The sequence below is a fragment of the Tachysurus fulvidraco genome, chromosome 13 (genome assembly GCF_022655615.1).
Source record: "Tachysurus fulvidraco isolate hzauxx_2018 chromosome 13, HZAU_PFXX_2.0, whole genome shotgun sequence".
NCBI lineage: Eukaryota > Metazoa > Chordata > Actinopteri > Siluriformes > Bagridae > Tachysurus > Tachysurus fulvidraco.
In genome coordinates this window covers 1659172-1673216 of record NC_062530.1, presented here as the reverse complement: position 1 = coordinate 1673216, position 14045 = coordinate 1659172, and the positions used below count along the sequence as shown (strand labels likewise).

At 40.7% G+C, this 14045-nt stretch overlaps 1 protein-coding gene across 2 annotated transcripts in view; it reads right to left on the bottom strand.

Moving 5' to 3' along the window:
• spon1a (spondin 1a) overlaps positions 1 to 14045 on the bottom strand; it is a 97679-nt gene that overhangs the window by 52951 nt on the left and 30683 nt on the right. The window lies entirely within an intron of this gene.

Below are 14045 nucleotides of genomic sequence, written 5' to 3'. Positions count from 1 at the left end.
TCCTGATTATTGTTCACGTTTCTGGTGATTAGTCTCCTATAGACTCATTAGGCAGCGTATGAACACTAATGTGTTATAAACTCTAGACATCACAACAACCACAGTTTGTGAGCTATGATTGGTCTTGAGGAACAATGCAGCTCAGTGATTGGTTGTTGGGAAATTATTTGTATGAGCGACTGGTTGATGGGGAATAATCTTGGTCAGTGACGAGATATTGAAGATATTAAAGATCAATGACTGATCTTTGTGGACAAGGCAGAACTCTGATCAGTTCTTAAGTACGTCACAGATTAGTAAATGGTCATCGGTGATTGGTTGGTGACAAATTATTGAACACTAGTATTTGGAAAACAATCGTAATCATAAATCGATGATAAATCTTGGAAATGTAAATCTTGGATACTTCATTTGTCTTAGAAAACAACTGAGATCGTTGATTGGTTGTTTAGAATAATGCTGATCAGTGATTGGTTGTTTAGAATAATGCTGATCAGTGATTGGTTGTTTAGAATAATGCTGATCAGTAATTGGTTGTAAAGAATAATGCTGATCAGTGATTGGTTGTTTAGAATAATGCTGATCAGTAATTTGTTATAAAGAATAATGCTGATCAGTGATTGGTTGTTTAGAATAATGCTGATCAGTGATTGGTTGTTTAGAATAATGCTGATCAGTGATTGGTTGTAAAGAATAATGCTGATCAGTGATTGGGTGTTTAGAATAATGCTGATCAGTAATTTGTTATAAAGAATAATGCTGATCAGTGATTGGTTGTAAAGAATAATGCTGATCAGTAATTTGTTATAAAGAATAATGCTGATCAGTGATTGGTTGTAAAGAATAATGCTGATCAGTGATTGGTTGTTTAGAATAATGCTGATCAGTGATTGGTTGCTGGAAAGCTGTGAGGTCAATATGAACCATTGTTTGGTCTTTGGGAACGTTTGGTGATTGGTTATTGAACACTGTGTGAATTTTATTCACGTTTTGTCTGAGCGTGTTAGCTTTAGCTGATACTTTATTAGCGGCTCATACATGTTTACTGCTGCAACTTTTATGCTCTTTAACTCATTTGTCATTCAAGTACACTTCTTGTAATCTAGCAGACATCTCGTTCTGTTCTTGTAACTGCAAGCTGATTAAAAATGTTTGTAAGAAGAGATTATCACGCCTCCTGTACGTCTGGACACAAGACATCTGCTGCTGATTAGAGACCTTACAAAATATCAGCAGGGAACTTCTTCAGGTTGTTTAATGTTGTAATTAATTCTACTGTTTATGTATCATTTTGTGTTTTATATATATATATATATATATATATATATATATATATATATATATATATATATATATATATATATACCTGCCTCCGCCTTGTGTGTGTAGAGTTTGCATGTTCTCCCCGTGCCTCGGGGGTTTCCTCCGGGTACTCCGGTTTCCTCCCCCGGTCCAAAGACATGCATGGTAGGTTGATTGGCATCTCTGGAAAATTGTCCGTAGTGTGTGAGTGTGTGAGTGAATGAGAGTGTGTGTGTGCCCTGTGATGGGTTGGCACTCCGTCCAGGGTGTATCCTGCCTCGATGCCCAACGACGCCTGAGATAGGCACAGGCTCCCCGTGACCCGAGTAGTTCGGATAAGCGGTAGAAGATGAATGAATGAATGCATGAATGTTTTTAATTAAAATAAAAATAATAATAAAATGTATTAATATTTTTGTTTCAATATTCGTAACACTCATAACATTACTAAATGTAATTGTAATTATTTTGATCACTTTTAATAAACATTATTACATTTATTTACTCATTTCTTACATAAAATTAGAAACAAATAAGTCCCATCATAAAGGTTTTTCATTTCCTGTCTATAAAGTCGCACCGCATCGGTACAAAGAATATTTAATTACCCGCTGGACAAACAGAGCAAATGTAATTTTCATGCTCTATAACAGAGCGACATGGTGGATTTGTGGCTCTAATAGGAAAGAGATCCCTCCTGCATTTCTGTCTTTTCTTTAGGGTGGAATTTCTTTTAGATGTTATAGAAAGGACAAAAGGTTTACCCAGTAATCACATGCGTAATTAAAAACGGGGTAAATCCTTAAAAAAAACATAGAAATAATTACGATAAAACTAAAATAGATGGGTTTGAGCCTCGGAGGAAGGAATCAGCGAGCTGACTGATGACGCGGCTTCAGATCATATCCACGTATCTCGTCTTATAGCGGGACACGATGCGGTCAGAGGAAGAGAAATTGTTCTTCACACTAATATGGAAATGAGAGGCGTGTTTCTGTGCTTGTGAGAATATTTATATGGATGTGAAGCTCCGAAAACAAAACCAGGCTCCAAAATGTCTTCTGTGCTATCGAGGCTGTCAGCCTCGGGGTGTGTTTACTTTCTGCCACACTCTCTCGTCTTCTGCTTCCAGGTTTATCGCAGGTTCGCTCGCCGTCGCAGCGCATTACGGACCTGCGATAAACCTGGAAGCAGAAGACAAGCGAGTGTGGCAGAAAGTAAACACACCCCGCATGAAAGAGATGCGGATGATATGGGATGAAGCCCTTCGTAGTCGAGGGCTCATTTGCATGGTGAGAACAGAACAGGTACGGACTGTTACAGGAAACAGATTTATGAAGAGGAGCTCATGAATTAAACACGAAGCGGCATAAACGATCCGGCTTTATAGTGTTTACAAGGGCGGAGAGGGGAGGGGAGACGGGGAGACGGGAGGAGAGGAAATGGAGAAAGACAGAATGATTGAGAGTTTACTTTTTGTGTGTGCTTTTACATAAGATATAAAACTCTGAGGTTTGATGTTATTGAACATTACAGCAGATATAAAAGTCTCTGTGTTGAAGACCAGGAAATGTTACTGAGATACTTCTCTACTACATACTACATCTCACTACATACTACATCTCACTACATACTACATCTCTACTACATACTACATCTCTACTACATACTACATCTCACTACATACTACATCTCACTACATACTACATCTCACTACATACTACATCTCTACTACATACTACATCTCACTACATACTACATCTCACTACATACTACATCTCTACTACATACTACATCTCTACTACATACTACATCTCTACTACATACTACATCTCTACTACATACTACATCTCACTACATACTACATCTCTACTACATACTACATCTCACTACATACTACATCTCTACTACATACTACATCTCTACTACATACTACATCTCTACTACATACTACATCTCACTACATACTACATCTCACTACATACTACATCTCTATTACATATTACATCTCACTACATACTACATCTCTACTACATACTACATCTCACTACATACTACATCTCACTACATACTACATCTCTACTACATACTACATCTCACTACATACTACATCTCTATTACATATTACATCTCACTACATACTACATCTCTACTACATACTACATCTCTACTACATACTACATCTCTACTACATACTACATCTCTACTACATACTACATCTCTACTACATACTACATCTCACTACATACTACATCTCTACTACATACTACATCTCTACTACATACTACATCTCACTACATACTACATCTCACTACATACTACATCTCACTACATACTACATCTCTACTACATACTACATCTCACTACATACTACATCTCACTACATACTACTTGATACTACATCTTAACCTGTGACACTGGAGACTCCTTCCTTTTTTTTTTTTACATTCACGAGTCCCTGTGAATGGGCTGTCGCTATAGAAACGGCCAATCAGCATCCAGAACTCCGGGTGAGACGTGGAATAACATTGTTATAAAGTTTACACAAAAACATGACCTTGTGTACCATAAAATTTTTACTTCGCTTTCTATCCTGCTTTTCTCTCTCTCTCTCTCTCTCTCTCTCTCTCTCTCTCTCTCTCTCTCTCTCTCTCTGAGCTCACTTTAATTATAAAAGGTTGCAGTGTTGCTGTCATTCATATTCTCTAATCAGAGCTCTGGTTATTCAGAAGTGTGGGATTGTGTGTGTGTGTGTGTGTGTGTGTGTGTGTGTGTGTGTTTGTGAGTGTGTGTGTGTTCGTGAGTGTGTGTGTGTGTGTGTGTGTGTGTGTGTGTGTGTGTGTGTGTGTGTGTGTGTTTGTGAGTGTGTGTGTGTTTGTGAGTGTGTGTGTGTTCGTGAGTGTGTGTGTGTGTGTGTGTGTGTGTGTGTGTGTGTGTGTGTGTGTGTGTGTGTGTGTGTGTGTTTGTGAGTGAGCTCTTTACGCTTCAGGAGTCGACTAAAGTAGGCTTCCATTAAGATTCGCCTATCATGCAGCGGTCGTGATAAACAGAGGATCAAAGTGTCTCGTTCTGGTTAAGAGATTCGCTCGAACGAACAGCGCAGGTTTGTTTGCTCTGACTTTCAGTACGCCTCACAGATGAAAAGAGACTTGTATTACGACACCGAAAATGGCCTCCCATCTAACGACACAGACGCAGTGAAGGATCAACAAAGCCGGTCGAGACCTTTAGCCGAAGCCGAGCGTACACGTCTGCATCCACTCTGCTTTCTGGGTGAAATGAAACAGATTTCGATGGAAACAAAGTTTTAGGGAATAAAGTTTAGTTTCATCAGATATCATTAGAGCAGCGATGAGAATCTGTCAGGATGATGGGGTCAAAAATACCGAAATGATCCAGAAGCTGCTTAAAAGATGGTACATGATCTCAGCAAGGTTTTCAGAGCACTTGCACAACACTACTAGTGTCGGGGCTTAAATGCCCTGCTGCCGCCAGCGAAAACGCAGCAAACAGTAAACGTTGTTTTTTGTAGCATAAACGTCGTAACCAGTTTTTTTTTCGTCTTCTTTTTGTTCGCGTTCTGAAAACCGCGTACACCAAAACGTGTTCCGTTACAATCACCCCGGAAATGAGGGCAAATATATCTGCATTTTGTCCTGATTAATATCAGAACAATTTATAGTCATGTTGGTAATGTAATTTAGATGTTTTGTTGTGGACCAGAACACCTTCAGTCTGTTCAGTAAGAACAGCTCAACGATTCTCAAATCAAACATGATACTGTCTTAAAACTCGCTGAAGTGGATCTTCTCAGTAGGAGTGAAGATTTCTCCCAGAGAGTTTGTCGTGTTGTTGTGTTGAATTTCCTGTTCATCTTTTCTCTTCTACACCTGCACCGCGTATCGTAACGGTTTGAAGATTCCATGACGATGTTTTAACTCCGTTTCGAGTCTCCCGAGGTTTTCATCTCGATAGTTAATTGCTCCCATCTGCCTCCGCTGCCGGTTCTCCAGAGTACTGTAAAGCTCCTTTGTGACGATATCAACTGTTAAACACGCTACACGCGGGTCCGAACCGAACCGAATTAAACAATGGTACGCCTGAATTAAATAAAAAAATCCGTACGCATTAGTCTGGAGCCAGAGGACGTCTGCGGAGCGGAAAGAAGTGCTGGGAAAGCTGCAATCTGTGCTAACAAAAAGGCTCAGCACTTTTTATTGTCCCACTTTTTTTTTGCATGCTTTGAAATCCGCTTCACTTTTTTACAGCAATAGCACAAATTCTTCCCTGTGGAAGCATTATGGGCTTCCATCATTCTTTCCCCTCTCTCAATAAGAGACAAACTATTTGATGCCAAACTATTTGATGACAGACTCCTGATTAATACCTGCTAAAGTTGACCAAAATAAAATGAATATCCAGTGTTGTGCAGAAAAACATGCAGGAGGCCACAAAAACACCAGAGATATCAATTCTGGCACTACCATTTTGTTCAGATGCTAACACACACACACACACACACACACAAACACACACACACACACACACACACACACACACACACACACACACACACACACACACACACACACACACACACACACACACACACACACACACACACACACACACACACACACACACACACACACAGTGATCTGTCATCTCTTAATCAGTCCCTTTGGGATTTCACAGTTATTTCATTCATTCATTCATTCATTCATTCATTCATTCATTCATTCATTCATTCATTCATTTCCTACCGCTTATCCGAACTTCTCGGGTCACGGGGAGCCTGTGCCTATCTCAGGCGTCATCGGGCATCAAGGCAGGATACACCCTGGACGGAGTGCCAACCCATCGCAGGGCACAAACACACTCTCATTTACTCACACACTCACACAACACACGAAAATACGGACAATCACACAAAATACGGACAATTTTCCAGAGATGCCAATCAACCTACCATGCATGTCTTTGGACCGGGGGAGGAAACCGGAGTACCCAGAGGAAACCCCCGAGGCACGGGGAGAACATGCAAACTCCACACACACACACAAGGTGGAGGTGGGAATCGAACCCCCAGTTATTTCTTGCAGAAAAAAATTGATTTTGTGGAATTTTTGCTTAAATTGGTGAAATTGCCAGAACAGGATTCTTCTTTTAAACTCCTCCCAGTGAAGACACTTATGTAAGGACTCTACGAGAGGTGTATTCATGTTCCACACACACGAATTAACGAGGGATTTGGATGAATGTGCGTCGTGACGGTTTCATACAACACGTCTCAGCTCAAATTTGCTAAAAATCCGCTTAGATGTTGAAATTTTCCGTTCGATTTTGGAATAATTCCTCAAATCCCAAACTCATGAGATCCCGGTGACTGTAATGACACAAAAGTATGACGTTAATATTAACGTATAACAGTGAGCTGATATTAAAGCAAAACGTGCACTTAAAGAAAAAGAAATCAACTTTAACACTATCTCGGTTTCATCACCTCACCCGCTTTGATTCCTAACTCAATAAAAATAAAATCCCAGTATAGCTCCCATTTTTTTTCCTCTTAGAAAGAAACTAGTTCAGCCATGTTGTTTTTTTGTTTTGTTTGTTTTTTTTTTCCTTTCCAGTCTCTCGATATCAGTCAGTATGAAAAAGCCTGAGCCTGAGGATAAAGAAAGAGAAGCACTTGAAGCTACACATAGAGAAGGAATTCATGAAGCACTCGATATAACAATATGAAAGACTCAAGCTGGAAAGGATCGAGGAGACTCCAGACGGAGGAGATCGAGGAGGCTCCGGAGAGGAAGACGAGGGATAAAAGGATATAAAACGGAATAAATGAGATCAATTCTTTCTGCACAGACACCGAGCTTCTTTAAAGGCTCGAACAGATGCGAGAAGCGGCTGCTGACGACGCACGTGGAGAAAAGTGTCAAAGCTAGCGAGACGTAGCGCACGACGCAGAGATCTTTACGACGTCATGACGCATCCACCGCAAATCGGTTCGTTTCTGATTAATATCTCTGAATAAATATTTAATATCTGTTTTTATCTCTGTGTCGTTGTGTGGAGGTGTGAATTCTGTGAGCCACGATACTCTTCATACAGAAACCTGACAGTGTCCTGACTCATCTATAGACATTCTTATCCAGATTGACTTACATTTTTATTTCAGATTATACATCTGAGCAATTGAGGGTTAAGGGCCTTGCTCAGGGGCCCTGCAGTGGCAACTTGGTGGACCTGGGATTCGAACCAAAGACCTTCCGATCTGTAGTCAAACACCATAACCACTGAGCTACAGTACCACACCCCATATACTGTAGAAAATGTGACATGAAGTATTTTTAACCACAGAAAAGAAACAAAGGGAAAAACGAGGCACATGTGATCGATGGAGTGAGCGATTGACTTCTTCTTCACTGAGTTCCTCTGATGGTCCTATATGATCTTTTCCTTTCTGTATTCTGAGCCTGCTAATGTTAACTGGTGTCGCACTGGTGTACAGTATAAAGTGTGTTTAGAGTTTTGTCATAACTTGACCTGGTTAGGTTGCTGGCTACCTACATGGATAAAGTGACCACTCAGTACAGCTTCCAGGGGCGGAGGTTGGTGTACATGTTCATGGATGGATGGAAAGTGAGGTGATGGAGCAAATGAATAATTTTCTGTTTAGAAACTTATCAAACAATCTGGAATTATTTGCTGTGTGATGTTGGAAATCCAAGCAAACAGGAGGAACTACAGCATCTCGCTTTAATACAAGTTACCTGATTTAAATGACCAGTATAAAAAAAGCCATTGATTCATCCTTAACCGTTAACAGATCAGACAGATCTCATCAGCTCAAGACAATCCAACCCGCTACCAGGAATCCACTGAGAAAGAAAACTCATCTGAACAAAAGCAGAGCCTGCGGTGTTTCATTGTCACCCACGTTGCAGGAAAGTCATACTTTCCTCTCGTACTGTTAGAGGACATGAAGTGTTTCACGAGTCATCAGAGGAACACGAGCGCCATGCGTCGCTTCAGCCTGAGACACGGTGCGGGCGGCTGTTAAATCTGCCACAACAGCAGCCTTCTCATTAGCACCACACTGAGACGAGCTAATAGCTAACCGCATTCGCAAATTACTGACTGCTGCTCCGACAGGAGGGAGAGAAACGCTGGCGAGGGAAACCACCAGCATCCCTTAATGGATCTAAAGCTGTAGAGTAGTGTTGAGTAGAGTAGAGTAGTGTTGAGTAGAGTAGAGTAGTGTTGAGTAGAGTAGAGTAGTGTTGAGTAGAGTAGTGTTGAGTAGAGTAGAGTAGTGTTGAGTAGAGTAGAGTAGAATAGAGTAGAAAAGAGTACCGTCGCCCGCGTCCGTCGCTTGGCGTCGCCATCGCGTCGCGTCGATAGAGTAGCGTCGCCGCGCGTCGCGTCGCTTGCGCGTCCATCGCGTCGCGTCGCCTCGCGTCGCGTCGCGTCGCCTCGCGTCGCCTATCCTCGCGTCGCGTCGCGTCGCCTCGCCCGCGTCGCCTCGCGTCGCGTCCGCCTCGCCGTCCGCCTCTCCTCGCGTCGCCATCTCCGCGGTCGCGTACGCCTCGCCTCGCGTCGAGTCGCGTCGCCCTCCGCGTTAGAGTCGCCCGTTCTCCCTGCCGTCGCTTCAGCGTCGCTCGCGTCGTCGTCGTACCTCTCCTCGCGTACGCCTCGCCTCAGCGTCGCCTCTCCTCGCGTACGCGTCCCCTCGCGTCCGCGCCTCGCGTTCCCTAGCCTCGCGTCAGCCTCTCCTTCGCGTCGCGTCGCCCTCTCCCGTCGACTCGCAGTAAGACGGTACGACTAGAGTATAATGCTACTAATGCTGTATGTATGATCATCTAATGCTAGGATTTTTTTATATTTAATTAATGAATCTTTGAGGAATAGAGATGAATTTTACTCCTCAAAAATATGGAAGACAAGAAGAAAGAGTGAAAGAATTAATCAATTAATTAATTAAACAATCAAATAAAATAAATGAAAAAACTAGAACAAAAACGTGATAGTATTTGTTTGAATTCAACTTATAATATTATAATAATAATAATAATAATAATAATAATAATAATAATAATAATAATAATAGTGTTGTTATTATTATTATTATTATTATTATTATTATTGTTGTTGTTGTTGTTGTTGTTGTTGTTGTTATTATTGTTGTTGTTGTTATTAATAATGATAACAATAAAAACAATAATATTATTATTAATAATAATAACAACAGCAATAATAATAATAACAACAGCAATAATAATAATAATAATAATAATAATAATAATAATAATAATAATAATAATAATAATAATAATAATAATAATATTTGACACTCTTATTTCTATTATATTTCCTTATTAGAAGGCTAAATATCAGGTTGTTCTCCTTCATACCATTTCTTAAAATCAGTCCTTTTTTATCAGTAAATATTAAAGTATGACGACGTATCAGACTTTTTTCTTGCCTACAAACAAATGTATTTTAATCTCATTCTCCCGGTGGCATTTTAAATGTAAAATTTTACTATCGAGGTTTCAGGTTTTTTTTTTTTCTGCTTGCTCCCAGTAAATCCACCGAAATTCTCCTCTTTCATTTTCCTGTTATTCTTCCCCTGGGATTTAGAAATGTTCTCAGAACACATCAAATAATAAAATAAAGAAAATTATCTCATCGTAATAATTAGCGAGTGTCCCTGAGGCGCATTCAGGGAGCGAATCGACATGAACTTCGGATAATTCGGAGACAGATGAAAAGTAATAAGGATAAAATGTGGGATGTCATTCGTTCGTTCTGCTTGTGACTGTTTGTGAATGCAATTAGATGAAATTCAACGGGGGGAAAAATACGCAATTCATGTGCAGTGCGTTTGAAACTTTTTACTTTTTTAAACTACATCTTAGAAATGTGACTCATGAAAGAGCCGTAATGCCTTGAATTCTGTAAAAGAGACAGTTAGCATGCGTTCCTTTGATTATCATGTGGATGAATATGTGCATGGACTGTTATTGTGCTGGAACCAGAATTCACTCATACACCCCACCATTATGTCTTAAAAGATCCACAGCATGAATGACAGCGTCTCCTTTATCACTAAAACACTCGCTTCACACCGACTTCAATTCCCCCCCTTCTGTGATTTGTCCTTGTGTGTCTCAGTGTGATGATCAGAGTACAGGAGGAGTTCAGCTCCCAGTCAAGGAGACATGTTTCATGACAGATATAGATCCTAACACATCTCCCTGCGTTCCCTTAACTCGGTTCCTCACACAGCTGTTCGATATCAGACCCCCGACGGACGAATACTGAACGTGACTCGGCGTGAGATCCGCACCTGTATCTGAGCCACACTTCTGAGACCATGTGTATCACTATACAGGCACATTAGCTGTAATAACACAGCGGTGCTCACTATACATAATGTAAACGTAAAGATTCGGCAGGAAAACGCAGCCAAGACAAAGAGAAGGTTCACTTTCTGAGTCTGTTATAAACTTAGTCTTTAAAATTAAACCAAGGAGTATTTCAGTCACTCTTGAATTCACATTTATGAGCAAATGAAAATTTAGTCTAAAAATTTGGTTTACATATTAGCATCTTCATTATTATTATTATTATTATTATTATTATTATTATTATTATTATTATTATTCATTCATTTTCTACCGCTTATCCGAAACTTCTCGGTTCACGGGGGGCCTGTGCCTATCTCTAACCCCCGAGGCACGGGGAGAACATGCAAACTCCACACACACAAGGCGGAGGCGGGAATCGAACCCCCAACCCTGAAGGTGTGAGGCACACGTGCTAACCACTAAGCCACCGTGCCCCCCCCATTATTATTATTATTATTATTATTATTATTATTACTGCTATTAATACTTCTGCTTTTACTATTACTATAACAAATGTTATTACTGCTATAACCCGTACGGTCATTACTACTATTGTTTCTCCTACTACTGCTACTAATACTAACATTATTGTTACTATTACTGTTTTAAATTCTAGACCCTTTATACTATCACTACGGATACTATTGTTACTGCTAATTTTACTAGCGCTCTTACTACTTCTACCGCTAATAGTAATCATATTGTTACTTTTCCTATTACTGCTACAATTACTGTTATTACTATGCTAACTACTGCTACTGCTAATACTAACAGCATCCTTCATTTTCTGGTTCCAATACTGTTGCTGTTACTATTCCTGCTAACAGATATTATGATTATTACTACAATTGCACCTATAATAGAGAATATGAGAGTAAATATTACTATAATATAACAATATCCATTATTACTTCTACAGTTATTATCGATGCTGCTAATATTACTAGCGCTGTTTCTACTTCTCACCATACTGGTATTTAATACGAACAATGCTACTTCTCTTATAATGATATCTCCATCTCTTCCTCCACCTAATCCTCCTTCTACTGCTACTATTACCATCATGACTGCTACCGATGCCGCTGCTACTACAGTAGAAAGCCTAATTTTCATGCAATGCTGTGTGTTAGTGCTTGGTGTCTGGCTTTGCATTATTACTGAAGTCAATGGCGAGAGGTGTGTTTATGACTGGTGCTTGTGGAGGAGGAATGAATGAATGAATGAATGAAGGTACACGTTATATTTTGAGATTATGATTTATTAGTGATTATAAATACAACTTCGGTTGCCCTTCATGCTTTCCTTGTGCCGGTAGTAAAAAAAAGAAAATAAAAACAATGAGGAGAAGATTAGAGTGAATCATGTCTGATGCTATGCTCTACGCCACGCTATCGACAGGGGAGTAATATCCAGTAATATCCTCCTCCAAGACGCCAGGTCGACTACATTATGTCCCTCATTCTCTCCATTCTATAAAAAGTAGAAAACTGGCAGATGGAGAGAAAAAAAAGGTGTGACAGGCTTTAAAAACAGGTCCTGAGATAGAGGTGACGATATAGAGAGCTTCAAGCAGAGCTCTCTCTGGGGCAAAATTCAATTTAGTTCCCTTCAACCTCATCCACACTCCTTTATCGTTCAATCAAAGAAACCGCAATCCGAAACGTTGCACTGGCCTCGTTCCAATTCAGCCTACACACCAATGTGTATCGTTTCAAGGATCTAAAATATATCTGGATGTGTTTTTAATTGGAGTAAGGTTTAGTGTGTATAAAGTACTCTGGCAGTTCAGCTCCTTCATAACAATGTAGTACGTTTATAATCCCCTTTTCTGGGAGACACCAAGCTCTGTGTTTTTACTCTTACTGGTAAAGTGCTGGAGAAATAAAAGGCTCGAATACCAACATTCAACACCGTGAGACACGATGCGGTGTACATCATCACATCAATCTTCTGGAGTGTTTATCCCACACAGGGTCACAACAAACCTAGGGTCTATCCCAGGGGAAGAGGGCAGCGGTCACCTCGGGGTGCCAACTCACCGCAAGACACCATCACTCACCCATTCACACACTAAAGACAATTTAGAGATAGCAGATCAGCCCACAATACATGTCTACAGACTGGAGGAAAACACCTGAGTATCCTCCCGAAGCAAGAGGAGAGCATGCAAAGTCCACACATACACATATACATGCTAACCACTAAGCCACCATGAAACCCATTGAAAAAAAAACATCTACATTAAAAATCAACACAAGTTCGCTGCTGACAGCAAACGCTTAACAGGCAAAAATGTCTCCAACCAATGACAGGTGACTTGAAAGAACAACTCTTACTGTAGGTACTTTGTTGCTTTACATCACTGGTCCCCAACTTTTTTGTCGCCGCGGACCGGTCGATGTTTGATCATTTTACCGCGGCCCACTGGGGGTGGGGGGTGGGGGTGGCGGCTATACAATTAAATTAAAATGAGTAATTTTAATTTAATTGTATTTAAACATGCCTTTTTAACTCACTACAATGAGAACCCTGAGCTTGTTTCTTTACAACGAGACGGTTCCATCTGGGGTAATAGGAGACAATGACACCCGAAGTGTGTCGCTTATGTCCAGTTTATTCCCTTGTTTTGTTTCGGTTGCCGTCACTGCAGAAATCCCCGCTTCACACAGATAGCATGTCGGAAATGGCGATAGGGATGTAAGTGCTGTGGTGACAATCTCAGGGTATTCCGCCATGACTTTAATCCAGAACACCGGCAGAGTTTCTAACTTCCTAACGACGTCTGTTTCGTGCTCATTTTTGCTAATTTGTGGGTTAAATTTGAGCAAACACAATATACACGTACACCAAGCACTGTTAAACATGACAAAGTACCGGTGAACAGAGAGAAGAGCGATACACACCTTCTCTCTCCACCAAAGCTACAACACCACTGCCGCTCGCAGCCGCTCAGCTCCAGACGTCACCTAAACCCGGCCCGATATCACGATATTTTGCGCATGCGCGGTATCGGTGCGGCTTTAGGTGACGTCTCTCAGCTCCCGGTTAACCTCTCGTCCATGGAAAGTCACACAAACCCGAGAGAAATACACCACAGTAAATAAAATGGAAATAATTTAATGTTCCTTGGGCGGCCCGGTACCATTTGGTCGACGGACCGGTACCGGTCCGCGGCCCGGGGGTTGGGGACCACTGCTTTAGATGATCAGCCACTATCTGTCACCGACAAACGAGGTTTTTCGACTCCATAAAGAAAATAAAACGTTCTTTGCTTATGGCTGTACAGACACATTTTTATATGCCTAGTTGGGTATCAAAAGAATTTCT